Source organism: Rhincodon typus, chromosome 25 (genome assembly GCF_021869965.1).
Source record: "Rhincodon typus isolate 14 chromosome 25, sRhiTyp1.1, whole genome shotgun sequence".
In the NCBI taxonomy this organism is placed as follows: domain Eukaryota; kingdom Metazoa; phylum Chordata; class Chondrichthyes; order Orectolobiformes; family Rhincodontidae; genus Rhincodon; species Rhincodon typus.
In genome coordinates this window covers 1785418-1801622 of record NC_063356.1, presented here as the reverse complement: position 1 = coordinate 1801622, position 16205 = coordinate 1785418, and positions in this window count along the sequence as shown.

The following is a 16205-nucleotide window of genomic DNA, read 5'->3' as shown; positions in this document are numbered from 1 at the left end:
TTGGATAAACATATGGATGATAATGGAATAGTTTAGGTTAGATGGGCTTCAGATTGGTTTCACAGGTCGGCGCAACATCGAGGGCCGAAGGGCCTGTACTGCGCTGTAATGTTCTATGTTCTATGTTCTATGTTCTATGCTGGTAGACCCGCTGAGATTTTCCAGCACCTTCTGTTTTGGTTGCTGATTTATAGCATCTGCATTTCTTTCGGTTTTTAAAAGTTAGGATTATGTTGAGAATTTATATTAGCTTTAGAGTTTGGATTAGGTTGAGTGTTTGGGTAAGGGTTTGGGGTGGTTTGGGTTAAGCTGGGGTCCAGAAGCTCAGTTAAGAGGATGGAAGATCCTTGTTGTATTTGGGTTATGGTGAAGTTAAAGTCACATTTACATTGAAGGTTCGAGTCAAGGTCAGAATTTAGTTCCATGCCAGTGAAGGAGGTTAGCGTTTGGGATGGAGCTATGGCTAGCAACTTAGGGTTACGTTGGAGAGTCACACAGTACATTATCTTCCCTCAATGTGTACATATTGGAATTTCTCATTTTTGTTTAGCTTTTCTGGAACCTGTCACTCACATTTAGCTCATATTTCCAATTGTTTTCTGCCATGTTTTACCATTACCCTTTAGTGATACTGTTTTTATCTTACTCTTACCTGGGGTTTCGTGCAATGGGGAATGGGTTCTGAGGAAGGGTCATTCGATCTGAAATGTTAACTCTGATTTCTGTCCACGGATGCTCTTCTAGCAATTTCTTTTGGTTAGAACAGTGGGGTTGGTTTTGTCTCTCATTGGTTTGTGACTCTTGTATTAAGGATGTTTGCTTTGTGGGTGTAGTTTATTTGAAAACTGTGGACTGGTTTTAATATTAAGAGTTGGTGCTTGAGGCATCTGGTGGAGGGTTTAAAGCACAGGGATCTGTGTTAGGTTTGGATCAGGCTGAAGATCACATTTGAGAGTCTTTTAGAGTGACGGTTGTGGATCAAAGTCTCGGAGAATTAGAGCTTGTGATGAGGATAGGATTTGGGTTCTAATGTTGTAGTTAGAATTAGGATTGAAATTGAGTTAGGGGGTGTTCAGGGTTACCAGTTGGGATTAATGTCTGGTTAAGGGGTTGGGTAGAGGTGGGTACAGAGGTCAGGGAGTTTTTGAGTTGGATTCTAACACAGCGAAAGAGGGGGAGGAGGAGGAGGAATGTGTGAGATGAAAGGTTGATAATAAATTGTCAAAACAGGTTATAGTTGCAGCAAATAAAATTTGTTTGAGTTAATCACAGAAGGACGTGCTCGTGTACTTCACTGGCATTCCTGTAAAAGCAAGAATTAAACCCGTGCTCTGTGATTTGATTCTCTGTTTATTCAAGGACTCAGCTGAATTGAGGAATGTTCCTTGCTTCTGCACCTTTTTTCAATGTGATTTTTAAACCTGTCATGTTACAAATGAACAAAATGTACTTAAACAGAAGCTTTGTTTAAGAACCCATTCATTTTCAAAAGTTCTAAGCAATATAAAGACCTGTTTATTACCACTGTATAAAGCCAGAAATAAACCACAGCAAATAGTAAATGGAATAGCAGTGAGGGAGTGAGTTACAGGCTGGAATCCAACTGAGGGGATCGGAGGATTTATATAAAGCATAATAGATAACTGGGATGGAATTATAGCCTAGAATCTAGTCAGATCTTGCATGTAGTGCCTTCTGATCTCACCCAATAAAGGCCTGAATACATTTGAGGTCCCAGTATTTGGGTTACCAGGCAAACACTGAAGTGCTACACAGTGGATCAGGCCAGTAAACTGGGAGCTCCTTCCACCATTCCCACTCTTCCCCACCTTCCCAGAATCTGCAACACATTTTCCTTCAGACAGTGAAAGTGACGTTTCATTCCCCACAGAATCTTGAAAACCTCAAAGGATTCTCACTATAAAAGGTTTTGTGAGTTGATTCTGGTCTCCTTGGCTAACTGACCAGCTGTGTCCAGGTGAGGACACCCAGTGCTCACTGTGTGATTGGCACTTGCATTTCTTTGAGACACTTTGAAATAGGGACAGAAACATTTCACTGTGGTCACCAGACGACTGCTTTTCTCATACTGTCTTTCTCATGAAAAACTTGATTGTGTTATCACACCATTCACTTGTGTATCTGTTAACTACACTTCAGAGGGGCTCCGTCTATCTGAAAATTTCGGGGTGATTGTGAGATATTTAGAAATGTGTTTCTGCCTTTTTACGTGATCCTCAAACAGTGTTTAAGGCATGCCACAGGGAGGCAGCAGATACACATTCTACAACAATCCTACTGCCAATTTCTCTGTCTCAGATACAGCCCTGTTCCCAATAGCACAAACAATGAATTGTCAGAATGAATCATGTCTAGGCAAGAATCAACAATCAGCTGTCACCAGCTGACCCATGAGCTCTGCAGAGAAGTTCCAGGAGTTTATTTTCTGAAGTGTGGTTCAGCAGCATATCCAATGGAGGAACCCATTCACTGAAGGTGTAAATTATCTGCAGAAAGAGGCTAATTATCTCATGGAACTTGCAATTTTGAAGGTGTGAATATTGACTGGCGACTCTCCCCATTTTCTGTCAAGGGTCTAGGTGGATGAGCTCTGACCAGACAATATTCAGGATCATGGGCCAACCTGAAACCAGAGGATTCATGAATTTTAAACTCACTCGACCATCTTCACCCAGCTTTGCAAAGGCAGTAACAGCTTTTCTACTGTTGATGTTCTTCAGAAACTGGGAGATTCTGGTGTTGACTCACATGGTCCTAACATATGTAACTGTCATAAAGTCATACATGTCCTCACTCAGAGTCACGCTTAGACACACGCATTTCCATAATCATACACACTATACACATGGAGCTGAATATTGAGGAGTTTTGGAAGGGTTTTTCTCTGTGAGCTCCAGTGAATTATCCAACTCGATTCACTGTGTGTCATGTCCTCCCAGTGCCATCCTCATTCTATTGTCTACCCATCGGCGGCAGAAGGGCTTGCTGTGCTCCAGGTCACACTCTCACAATCATAAGTAGGCCTTCACTGTCTGCAGTGTGGGAAGGAAACAAAAAAGCCAAGCTTCTGAGGGCAAATGAGTGGCACAGGTAACACTGGAAGTAGAATCTCCTTCATAAATGCTATTTGGCATTGCCACCTATCTGATGTTACTGTCATTTTGGCTGTAACTACAAGAATCAAGCTGTACAGACTACCCATCCTTTACAGCTTTAAATGTTAGAGCCCTATCTAAGGGAGTCCTACTCTTTCCCTACTGTCCAAGGTTTTGCCATTGCCCAGATTGACTATGGCTCACTCCTTGGACTGCAATGATTTGGAACCCCGACCCTGGAAGCTTCTAGATGCTGACTAACTCTGTCCAAGCCACTGGAGTGATATTGGACTGACTCTGCTGATAAATCCTGACACTCAACGCTCTCCCTGACTGAGGGCTTAAGTTTAAGTTTGAGACATGGCCATTTGGTTGGAGCACATTCAGTGTATTTACTGTGGGAAAATGATGTAGGTGAGACACTGACATAGCACAGTGCTGTACAGCAATACGTCCAGCCTCTTACTGATCTCTGCTAGCTACCAGGACAAGTTTCATGGCTTTTTGTCTGCAATAAAAGGCAAGGTGAGACAGAAGTACAGTGAGCCTGTAAGTTCTGAATGAGGCTGTAAAGTGCAGAGATACAGTGAGCATCCAAGTATGCCCAAAGGCTGTGAGCACTAAGAGATGCAGGATGCAGTTTGTCCAATCTGTGAGCTGGGAGCAGGGCAGCTTGACAGCGATGAGATGCAACATTGAAGTGGAAAAGGTCTTCAAAGTGAGTGAGAGACGTGCCATGAGGATACCATGAGGCTGGTGCATGTCTGATGCCAACCTTCATGGATAAGCAGCCACTGCCCACAGATTGAGCCCTGAGATGTTGGTGGCTGCTGTTTGGACACCCAGAGGAGCTGGGGTCACCACGTACCCGCTCAGACTTTCCAGCTCAGCAACTGTCAATGTTTAGTTACTCGCCACTGCGCAGAAGATTAGCAATCCACATAGAAATAAGGCTCAAATAGGTCATAATCAGATGTTCACGCATACAAATAGGCCTCTCGCTGCTCACCAGTGAGATTTGCATCTCTCCGTTCCAACCTTGGTTGCAAAATTGGATCTTCTATTCTCAGTATCAAGAATCACATTGTCTCAGTCTCAGAGATAGTAGGAAGTGCAGATGCTGGAGAATCTGAGATAACAAGGTGTAGAGCTGGATGAACACAGCAGGCCAAGCAGCATCAGAGGAGCAGGAAGGCTGGAGGGTAACTTCTTCAGGGTAGGCATCCTTAGAAGAGGCTTCGCAGTGGGGTTAAAATTGTTTTCAGAGATAGTGGGAACTGAAGAAGGGTCTGAAGAAGGGTCTAGGCCCGAAACATCAGCCTTCCTGCTCCTCTGATGCTGCTTGGCCTGCTGTGTTCATCCAGCTCTACACCTTGTTGTCTCAATCTCGTTGTTTTTCCACAACTGACTCATTTTTGCTCAGGTTGGTTGGTGCCTGGGAAAGTTCAGCCCATTTCTCACTGCCTACTCCATCATCATGAGACATTTATCTTGGAATTCCCCACAACACAATCAAGGGTTTTGAGAAGGAGTGAAAGTTTTATCCCATGTTAGAGTCAATGAATGGACACAATGAAGCACTTTCAGTCGTGATTGTGGGGTTGGGGGAGTTGGGTATGTAGGTGCAAAGGGATCCCCCTGGTTGTTCCGAGCTCAGGATTGTAAAACCTGACATCACATCTTTTTGTTTTGAGCTGTTTCTTATTGATCAGACAATCAGTGTTAAATGCCTAGTACAACTGGGAGCAGTGTTCAGAGCATAAATTCCATTGGTACCTGTGATTGTGCTCAGGTGGAGCTGAAGTTAAGGAAGAATTTAAGGAATAATTACATTTAAATTGCATCTTTCATAACCTCAAGGTATTCTTTCCCTTTACAGTTGATAAAATGCCTTTAAAAGATAACAGCGGCTGCGGTGTAGGAATCAATGCTGCGATAATAACCAGGTAATTTGTTTCAGCAATGCTGGTTAGAGACAAGTGTTGCCCAGAGGACGGGGAGCATCCCTTGTGCTTATTCAAAAAGTGGTCCATGGCACGTTTCCACACGCACCCAAGTGGGTGGTCAGGGCTTCAGCTTATTGTCTCACTTGAAGGTGGCGCCCCTGAGGGTGCAGCAGTCTCCCAGCACCGCAATGGGAATGTTGGTCTGAATATTGTGCTCATAAATCTGGAGGTGAACATGAACCCACATCCTTCTGCCACAGAGGGGAGTCCATAATTATCTCGAACAAAAACAGAAGTTGCTGAAAAAGCTCAGCAGATCTGGCAGCACCTGTGAAGAGAAAATCAGAGTTAACGTTTTGGGTCCGGTGACCCTTCCTCAGAACTGCCCAGCATCATAATTGTCTGTGCCACAGAGTGACCAACCAATGCCCAGGAAAATAGGCACCTGGTGCATTTCCAATCCAGATTTTGAGCAACCAAAACAAGGTGGCTAGTTTTACAGCCGTGAAACAGTGTAAGTTAAATTTATCCACCTGCATTTCTCTCTGACCTACTAATTACTGCTTTAAGATGTTTTTGCATACGATTATATTCACTTCAGAGAACCCTTTATCCTTGTAAGATTTCTTCAGCAATTTTTGCTCTTTTTATTCTAGCATCACGCATGCCTTGCCTCAACGTGTCACCCTGGGTGTAGTTATTGTGACTCCAGGGCTTCTGTATATTTCTGTCATAGTTACATTCAGCTGACTGGGGTTTCACATGGATTTCCTGGCATATATAACCAATATATCTATTTTATTCTTTCAGGGGATGTGGGTGTCGCTGGCTAGGCAAGCATTTCTTGTCCATCCCGCATTGTCCTTGAGGAAGTGGTGGTGAGTTCTCTTTTAGAGCTATTGCAGTTCATCTCTGGTTAGCCACATTCCCGAGAGTGTGACATGCTAGTCCTTCCCTTGACATTGCTGGGTATCAGCCTTGACTGTCCTGACACTGCTCTGCCTCCCTCGGCCAATCAGAAAGCAAAAGCATTGTTAATTATCCAATTGGATGATTTTTAATCAAAGTGTACTTTCACTGCATCCCGCCCCCAATAGTTTATAGTTAATAAACAAACATTTTCTAGGACTTTTTAAAACAATTGTTTAAAATTATTATTATGATTCTTACTACTTCTTATATGTTGCACCTGTCAAGCAGTTGTTCATTTGTCCCTCATTTCTTAATTTCACGTGTGAAATGCTTTAGGATGTTATTCTCTGATAGGGAATACTACAAAAACAGGATTTGATGTTATTTGGTCTGTCTAATGCAGCATTGCAATGTCAAATGTTACGAGCAACTTTCAAACTATATTAAATGACGTTTAACAGCAATAACAGATGCTTTTAACAATTCGAACTAAATTATGCAAGGGGACTCGAGGTGTTCAGAAAGAAATCTTTGACAATGAAGCAGGCGAAGTAGAGAAGGCTGTGAGTGAAGCACACAGGATCACTGGGTTTATAAGGAAGGATGTAGAGTACAAAACAAAGATATGCAAATTACTGGTTGCATCACAGCTAGAGTATAGTGTCCAATTCTGGGGATTGCAAGATGCCAAAATCTTGGAAAGGGATCAGGCACGATTGCCAGAATGGTGTTAGGAATGAGAGACTTCAGTGAATGTGGAGAGACTGGAGAAGCTTGTGGTGTTCTCCTTGGAGGAGAGTAGGTTTGTAGGATACTTAATTGAGATTATCAAAGCCTTAAGAGTTTTAACAGATTAAATAAGTAGAAAAATGTTTTTAATGATTGGGGTTTTGGTGATCACTCTATTTAAATAATTGACAACAGGGTCAGAGAGGAGATGGGAATTTTAATTTTAACACAATGTGTTTTGATCTTGAATGCACTGCCTGAAAAGGCATTGGAAGCAGATTCATTTGTAGCTTTGAAAATAAATAAATGAAAATGAAAAATTGTGGGGCTATGGAGAACTGGATAAGGAATGAACTGGATGACTCTAGCGAGGAGCCAGTACAGATACAATGAGCTCAATGATCTCCTTCTATATTGTAACATTCTGTAAAATTCCACATGACTCTATGATACTGGTCGGTGAGGAAACAGTCTGAACAAACACAAATCCATGTTTTAAAATGAGTGACCATTAATCAGTGGTTATTTACTGATAAGTGTTGAAACCTGATAAATCTCTCATACACAAGTGGTTACCTTTGCCTAAGAGATAGCAAGAGATATTGTTAAGAGGTGGTGTGAAATTAATAACGCTCATACAAAGTGTTGGATCTGACTCGCAGTCTGCTTAAATTGCCTCCCACTGTCATTAAAATTATACATACCTTCCTTGTGAAGTGTATCTTTAGCCGAGTTAATGAAATTCTCTGCTATTTTCCTGTTATAATGAGGAGAGAGAGCATCTCTCAATTCCCTGCAGCATGCCTACTGTGGAGTGAGGCAGTGGGGAATCTATTTCTGGGTCTTAATTTACTTTTTGATTCCTTGATAATGATTGTCCTGTAGGTGATATATTGAAATTAACCTTCATTTCACTTCTCTACTCACAATGACAGTTGTAGCCCTTTCCACCAACACAAAGACCACTTCTTTCACACGCACACAAAAAAAATGAAAAATGGCAAACAGGATTTATGCAAAACTGCCCCTCTTTGGAATGACTGTTCTTCTGAATTGTCTGACTTTCTCTTTATCTGTTTAAAAAGACATCCAGGCTTCAGGCTGCTCAGTCCTGTACCTCCACTGAGAGCTAGGTGTTCACATCCAAAGTAACCGAAGACTAGAATGAACAAAGAATTAATTTCCCTGACACCCCAGCCTCAGACTTCTGCAGTAAAGCTCATTAACAAAATGGTCGAGTGTAATCCTACTGTGCAGCTGTGTTTGAAGGTTCTCCTCGGTAACATGATATTGTTTAAAAATGTGAGTTCAAATTATGAATTACAGAACAGGTAGCCCATTGACTTGAAACACTCGGCTCCTTCTTCACAGCATGCTGCAAAGTCTGGCTCACTCATTTTTCCAGGCTTGTTACGGAATGCTGGGGACTATACGGTGACAGCAAAGGGTTTATTACAACCAGGTAAAGGTCAACGCAACTTGACGAGCCTATCCTGTGCAGCAGCAAATGAGAGTTTCCTTCGGCAGCACATCTGTCCCTGTCACAGACAAAAAGCACTCATGTCCTCGGAACATTGTAGCCTTCAGTCCCCCTTGAAACCATGCACTGTCTTGTTTTTGAACATTTATGAGCCAAAGCTTCATTGTTCCTGGGTCTGAATCCAGAAACTCCTGATTGTGGGAGCACCTTACCACATGAACACACAGCTCAAGGAATCACATCCTCAAGGGGCTACTAAGGATAAATGCCTGTCTTACCAGCAGCATCACATCTCAAGGAATAAAAGAAAAATATTTATTAGAAACAAAAATAGAAATTGCTGGAAGAGCTCAATGTCTGTTTATGTTTCTGATTTACAGCATCCGCTGTTCTTTCGATTTTCATTAAGAATACCTATTACGCTATTCTTACTTCAACAATATTGCAGTCAAGCATCCAGAGCTAACAGCACAGCATAACACTGTTGTGCAGAGGAAAATGACCTCCTCATTGCCATTTGAAGCTGTGGAAATAAATGAATGTCTGATTAATAAATTTGTTTCAGTAAATCATTGATACACAACACCGTGTGCAGTTTCTATGACACGGATGATGAAAATAACTTGTGCAATAGACTCATTGGTTGTGTGCGTGTTTCATCTTCACTGTTCACACTAACCAGGACCAGACGAGCTCAAGGTGTTGAAGGCTCCTGGTGTGTGCTGTCTCTTTCAGCTTATTGGTGTCTTCCTTGAGAGGACGATGAGGGGTTTGTCTTATAAAGAGAGATTGAGCAGTCTAGGCCGATACTCTCTGGAGTTTATGAGATGGAGAGGAGATCGAATTGAGAGGAGATCTATAAGATGCTAAAGAGAATTGATAAAGTAGACATAGAGAGGATGTTTCCTCATGTGGGGTAATCTAGAATGAGAGGTAGCAAAAACAGAAATTGCTGGAAAAGCTCAGCAGGTCTGGCAGCATCTGTGAAGAGAAATTAGAGTTAACATTTTGGATCTGGTGATCTTCCCTCAGAATTAGAGGTCACAGGTTTAGGATAAGGGGCAGCAGATTTAAAACAGAGGTGAGAAAGAATTGTTATTCAAAAAGTGTCATGAATCTGTTGAATATTCTCCCCTGGAGTGTGGTGGATGTTGGGACATTGAGTAAGTTTAAGGAGGAGATGGACAGATTGTTAATTAACATTTTCTTAATTACTATCAGTTCTGAGGAAGGGTCACTCGACCTGAAATGTTAACTCTGGTTTCTCTCCACAGATGCTGCCAGCCCTGCTGAACTTTTCCAGCAATTTCTGTTTTTGTTTGTGCTTAATTAGTAATGGGATAAAGGGTTTTGGAGAGTTGGCATGAAAGTGGAGTTGAAACCGAGATGAGATCAGCCATGACAATTTTGAATGGTGGAACAGGCTCAAGGGGCTGAATGGCCTTCTCCAGCCCCTAGCTCTGATGTGATATTATTACATCAGCATGTCCTTCCCACAATGAATGAGCAGGATAGTGAATTATCCAACATGCCACTGCACCCTGACACATTCACACCTCTTCCCATCTGTACTTGCACAGCACCATCAACCTCTGTCCATTGTTCACTCTCTGAATGTCATAAGTGGCCTTCACTCTCTTACCTAGTCTTCCTACAATCCATAGTTGGCTCTATCTTCTCTGTATTCCTATCCCATAGCCAGACCTTTTCTATTAATTAATATTGTTTTTCACAACTAACTCGAATTGTTACAATATTCTGTCATTCACTTTATCCTGTTTATCCTTTACAACTGCTATAGAATGAGTAAAATTAATGCTCCCGCTTATATGGCTACTCCATCTAAAGTTCCATCTCACATTCCTCCCCTTGGGGCTTAAAAAGAACCTTCAATCCATGGCCAACCTTCCTATTGCATTCTTCCTGTCAACTCAGCTTTAAACACCTTCACTGACTGTTTAAAACAGATAGCGGTGACCATTCTGTTATCACTGGGATTCATCCTAATATAACATCATTTTGCTAGTGAAGCTTCCTAGTATTATCCATGGATCTGAATTGACATACCTTACACCAATCTAAATTCCCAGCCAATTTCCAAATTTCCAGTTGTTAATGCAATAGAAAATGTGGATTGTTATATTTTCAATATTATTCCACTCCTTTTGAAGCTGCCTGAGCAGAGTCTAATATTGGATTAGTTATTCCTTCAAGTGATATGGCCCATCGCATCATTAACTTCATCCTTATTCTTGTTTAATTCTTCTTCTAATTGTTCCACTGAAGCCAGTGACTCTTGTTCCTCTGATAAAACATTCTCCTGTAAGATGGTCAGTCACAGCATTGGCCCCTTTTATAAGTGTGCTGCCACATAGTTTCTCTAACAATTTGTCCATATGATGCTATAACCCCATCTGTTCTCATAACTCATGATCCCTCGAGCTCTTCCTGAGCCAACATCCTCATCTCTATTCAAGTTACGATTAGTAAAATCCACATTGAACATTGAATGATGGAAATTCTTTAACACAAGAATGCAGTGAGATTATGAAATTCTGACTACATGGAATTGTGGGAAGTGAATAATGAAGATACTGGTTAGAGATTCTAGAACAACATTCATTGTGGGAAGGACGTGATTTTCCGAAAAGATGTTAGGAAGATGGTAGAGGTTTGGAACTCCCCTCCTCAGACAGCAGTGGATGCTGGATCAGTTGTTAGTTTTAAATTTGAGATAGATAATTTTTTGTTAAGCAGAAATATTAAGGGATATGGGCAAAATGCAGGTCTATGGAGTTAAGCCACAGATTAACCATGACCTCATTTAATGGCAAACAGAGTTGAGGGGCTGAATGGCCTACTCCTGTTCTTATTTTCCTTTGATACATTCAATGGGAAGCTTGATAAACATATGAGAGAGAAAGGAGTAGGAAGTTTTGCTGGTTGGATATATGAAGAGGTGGGGGAGCCTTGTGTAGAAAATAAACACAATCGTGGGCCAGTTGGGCTGAATGGCTTATTTCTATGCTGTTCATTCGATGTATTTCACTATAAAAATTCCCATAGATTCGGTTAAATAATACTGAGCCTTTAAGATATTGATAATCCTAAACCCAGTGACTGGTTTTTGTCTCCCACTCGATAATCTTAACTTGTAGGTTAATTCCATGTTCTCAATTTAAGGAGCATGGTAATGCTGATAATTACCTTTGTGGCAGTGCAAACAAATTATAAGTTTAATTCATACATATTTCTGGGTCTCAAGATTGATCCCATACATTTGTGTGTCTAAGACATGTCATTCCTGCTTCGGTTCTGACTTTTGACCCTTTCCAGGTTATCAAGTCCTCAGTTAAGCAGAGTTAATATTTTGCGGCTAGTTACCCTTCTTCAGAATTCAGTTAAACTCCAGTTCAGAAATCTAGTTCTGAAGAAGGGTCATCGGACTAGAAACGTTAACTCTAATTTCTCTCCACGGATGCTGCCAGACCTACTGAATTTTCCCTGCAATTTATGATTTTGTTTCTGATTTCCACCATCCGCAATTCTTTAGTTTTTTGGTTCAGTGAGCTCCATAATAAAATTGGAAGCGTTATTATTTTGCCGAACTGATTGCAGAATCTTAGATAGTGGGCACTTTGCCCCTTCTGTTTTCCAAGGAGACATTTAATGCCTTCGGCTCTTGAGATATTTCTCATCTAGGGGCTGTAATGGATTTTTCAAACAATCAATTAGCTCTTTACTCAGAGAGTAGTAGGGGCGTGGAATGCCCTGCCTGCAAAAATAGTAGACTTGCCCACTTTAAGGGCATTTAAATGGTCATTGGATAAACATATGGATGATAATGGAATAGTTTAGGTTAGATGGGCTTCAGATTGGTTTCACAGGTCGGCGCAACATCGAGGGCCGAAGGGCCTGTACTGCGCTGTAATGTTCTATGTTCTATGATTTCTTAACCAGGGAAAGGATGTCAGAATGTAAAGAAAGCCCCTCTCTGTACAATGGCTGTTTCCACTTTAGTTTAAAATTGCAGAGGTGTACTATGGCAGTAAGTTGAGTAGCACTGTAAGTAATGTCGATGGAGCAGGAAGTTGCACAGAAGCATTGATAGATTCAGAGAGTGAGCAAATCATGACACATGGAGTTCAATGTTGCCCTTTGATTGAAGGTAGGCAGGCCAGCGTCTTCTCCTATTTAGAGAAATAGGAAATGTGAGTGGGAAAAGAAGATTGAGAGTCCCATGTCCAGGAAATACTAGAGGTTTGAGGACAGTTACAAAAAAAAGTTTTAAAGGTTGACAGATTTGTAACCTTCATCACAATGGCCTCAGATTCAAAGCTTATGTTACAGTTGAAGTAAACACAAAGGTCTGCAGACTATGGGAACTGTGTTCAAGTTTCAGCTCCAAATCTCAAAAAGGACACATTAGCTTCGGACAACATGCAGCAGCGCTTCGTGAGGATGGTATCAGAGGGAGAAAGGTGCAATTTTAAGGATAGTTGCATAGAGCAGGCCTGTGTTCCCATGAGCTTAGATGTTCTGAGAGTGAAATAACTGCTGTCCTTCAGATGATTAAGGGATAGATAAGGCAGATAGAGAATACCACCTCCTCAAGTGGGGAATGTTCAGATCAAATGGCAACACCTTCAAATTCAAGACAACAAGGTGCAGGGCTGGATGAACACAGCAGGCCAAGCAGCATCATAGGAGCAGAGAGGCTAGTCTTCAAATTCAAGTCAGGCAAATTGTAGGTAATCTGGAACTCCCACCCAAAGTGAAGGCTGTTGAGGCTGGAGGATATTAACATGTGGGTAAGGAACAAGAGTAGGCCACTTGGCCCTTCATGCCTGCTGTGCTATTCAATAAAATCGTGTGTGATCTGATTTTAACCTCAGCTCTACATTCCTGCATATCCCTGATAACCTTTCATCCCTTTTAGTCATCAAGAATCTATCTCCCCCTTGCCTTTAAAATATTTAAAGATTCTGCATCCACTGCCTTTTGAGGAGGGGATTGTAAAGACAAACAAACCTAACACACTGCTGCTACTGAGCGTTGGTAGTGGAGCGAGTGGGTGCTTGTGAAGGCAGTGGCCTAGTGGTATTATCACTGGGCTGTTAATCCAGAGATCCAGATAATGTTCTGTGGACCTGGGTTCGAATCCCGCCACAGCAGGTGGTGGAATTTGAATTCAATAAATATCTGGAATTAAAAGTCTAATGATGAATATGTTGCTGATTGTTGGAAAAATCCATCTGGTTCACTAATGTCCCTTTAGGGAAGGAAACTGCCATCCTTACTCGGTCTGGCCTACATGTGACTCCAGACCCGCAGCAATGTGGTTGACTCTTAAGTGCCTCTGGGCAATTAGGGATGGGCAATAAATGCTGCCTGGCCATTATCCCCTCATCCTGTGAATGAATAAAGAAAAAAAAAGTAGTGCCAATCAAGCGGCTGCTTTGCCCTGGATGGTGTCAAGGTGATTGAATGTTGTTGGAGCTGCACCCATCCGGGCAAGTGGGGAGTATTCCATCCCACTCCTGACTTGTGCCTTGTGGATGGTGGACAGGCTTTGGGGAGTCAGGAGGTGAGATTTAGTATTCTTCAAAACTGGATGAAGAAAATCACATTAATCACCTGAACTTCTTTTAGTCACATCTGAGCATGTCTTCAGCTGGCCAGTTTGGAAAACTGGTCTAATTGGTTGTAATCACATCAACCTGTTGACAACTACAGGAATTTTCAGCACAGTGACAATGTCACTGAGATAGCAATAATGTGACTGGACTAATAATCCAGAGGCCCAGGCTCATGTTCTGGGGATAAAACAAAGAACTGTGGTCGCTAGAAATCTGAACATGGAGAATGCTGCAGAAACTCAGCAGGTCTGGCAGCATTTGTGGAGAGAGAAACAGAGTTAACATTTCAAATCTGGCATGACTCCTTTTTCAGAATTCCACACCTGCTGTGTTTCTACAGCAATTTGTGTTTTTGTTAATGTTCTGGACATGCGTCTGAATCTTGTCACAGCAGATGGTAAAAGTTGAATTCATTAAAAGTCAGTCATTAAAAAAAAATTGATCTAATTGTGACCATGTGACCGCTGTCAATTAGCTAGAACTTAGAACAGTGCAGCACAGTACAGGCCCTTCAGCCCACCATGTTGTGCCAACCTATTATCCTACTCTAAGATCAAACTACCCTGCATACCCTTCATTTTACTATCATCCATGTGCCTATCCAAGAGTCGCTTATGTTCCTAAAATGTCATAAAAATCTTGTTCTCTAATGTTCTTCAGGGACAGAAACTTCCGTCCTTACCCATTCTGGTCTAATGTGACTCCAACTCAGAGAAAAATGGTTGAATCTTAACTGGCCTGTGAAATGATCCTTACAACTCACTCACTTTGAGTAGCAATTAGGGAATGGGCAACAAATGCTAACACCAGACAGTGATGACCACATTTATAAGTGATTGAAGAGAAACCTTGCTGTTACATCCAGGGTCTCGCAAGAAGTTGTACTTTTAGCTGCTCATGCTCAATCAATGCTGCCCCTTGGTGCCATCATTTACTGACTGGGATCTGGATGAACATGCGACAAACAATCCCTAGCATCAGCTGTCCCTCAACTCCAACCCCCCCCCCCCCCAACTCCGAGAAGCAGTAGCCAGGTACTGCCACTCAACAACTCAGAGGGTATGCAGAGGTCACTTGCAAACTATTCCTTTTGGACTATCTGCAGCTGAACAAAAGAAAGCTACAGGTACCACTCAGAACCAAAAAGCAAACTGTGGTGTCATTGCATCATCTTTCCAGACCCACTGTTATCACACCTCGGGATCCCAACAGCTGGTTTTGGAATTAATTGACAGGAATTCTTCAGGATATTAACAGGAAAAGACAGGGTAGATAAAGATAAACTATTTCTGCTGGTTGGGATTCTAGAACTAGGGTCATAGTCTGAGAATTAGGGCCAGTCTATTCAGGAGAGATGTTAGGAAACACTTTGATGCGTAAAGCATGGGCAGAGGTTTGGAACTCTCTTCCACAAATGGCAGTGGATGCTGGATCAGTTGTTAATTTTAAATCTGAGATAGATGTATTTTTGTTAAGCTCAAGTGTTAAGGGATATGGGCCAAAATCAGGTTAGGCCACAGATCAGCCATGATTTCTTTGGTTGGCGGAAAAGGCACGAAGGGGCTGAATGGCCTCCTCCTGCTGTTATGTTCCTCTGTAACAGCTGGACAGCCATACAGTCTAAGACCAGAAATCACACAAACCTGGGATTGGAAATGGGAGCATTCCTTTCTCTGTCACCCAGCTCTAACCTATGGCCATAAAATGTTGCCACTTCCCTCTCTCCCCAATCTCACAGCAGGATGCCTTTAAGAGATCAGTGCAGTAATTTAATTTTCAATTTAGTTCACCCATCCCTTCGATTGGCCTTCACACTTGCTACCTCCTGGGGGGAACAATGATGGAAAATAGGTTCTGTTGTGACATAAAGCAGGCAGGGCCGTGGTGGTATCAATAGGAGATGGTTTTGGGTGTTTTTTTAACCACTTTTTATGATAATGGCTGTATTGTATCACAAAGCAGTATGATAATCAGCAGCCTCGACTGTATAATCACCTCTGTCACTTCCCAGCCAGAGGTGTCATGCTATCCTGGCACCCTGCAGAGCTTTTCATCTTTAATGCTGAGAGTACAGACTTAAAACAACAAAAAAGATACAATGAATGCATCTTACATTAAAAAAGTATTTACTTAGTCAGCTTCAAGTTGCTTAACTTTCTAATTTGTCAGAATGTGTCTCACTTGTATTGCAGGCACAGAATGATTCATTTCTCCCTGGGACCTTACTCAAAAATGTTACATTGGGTGGACTCTATCCGCCAAACATCAGAATCAGACACTCCCAAGACAGAGACAGCATGGGGTTAAATACAGAATAAAGCTCTCTCTACGCTGTCCCCATTAAACACTCCCAAGACAGGGACAGCACAGGGTTCAATACAGA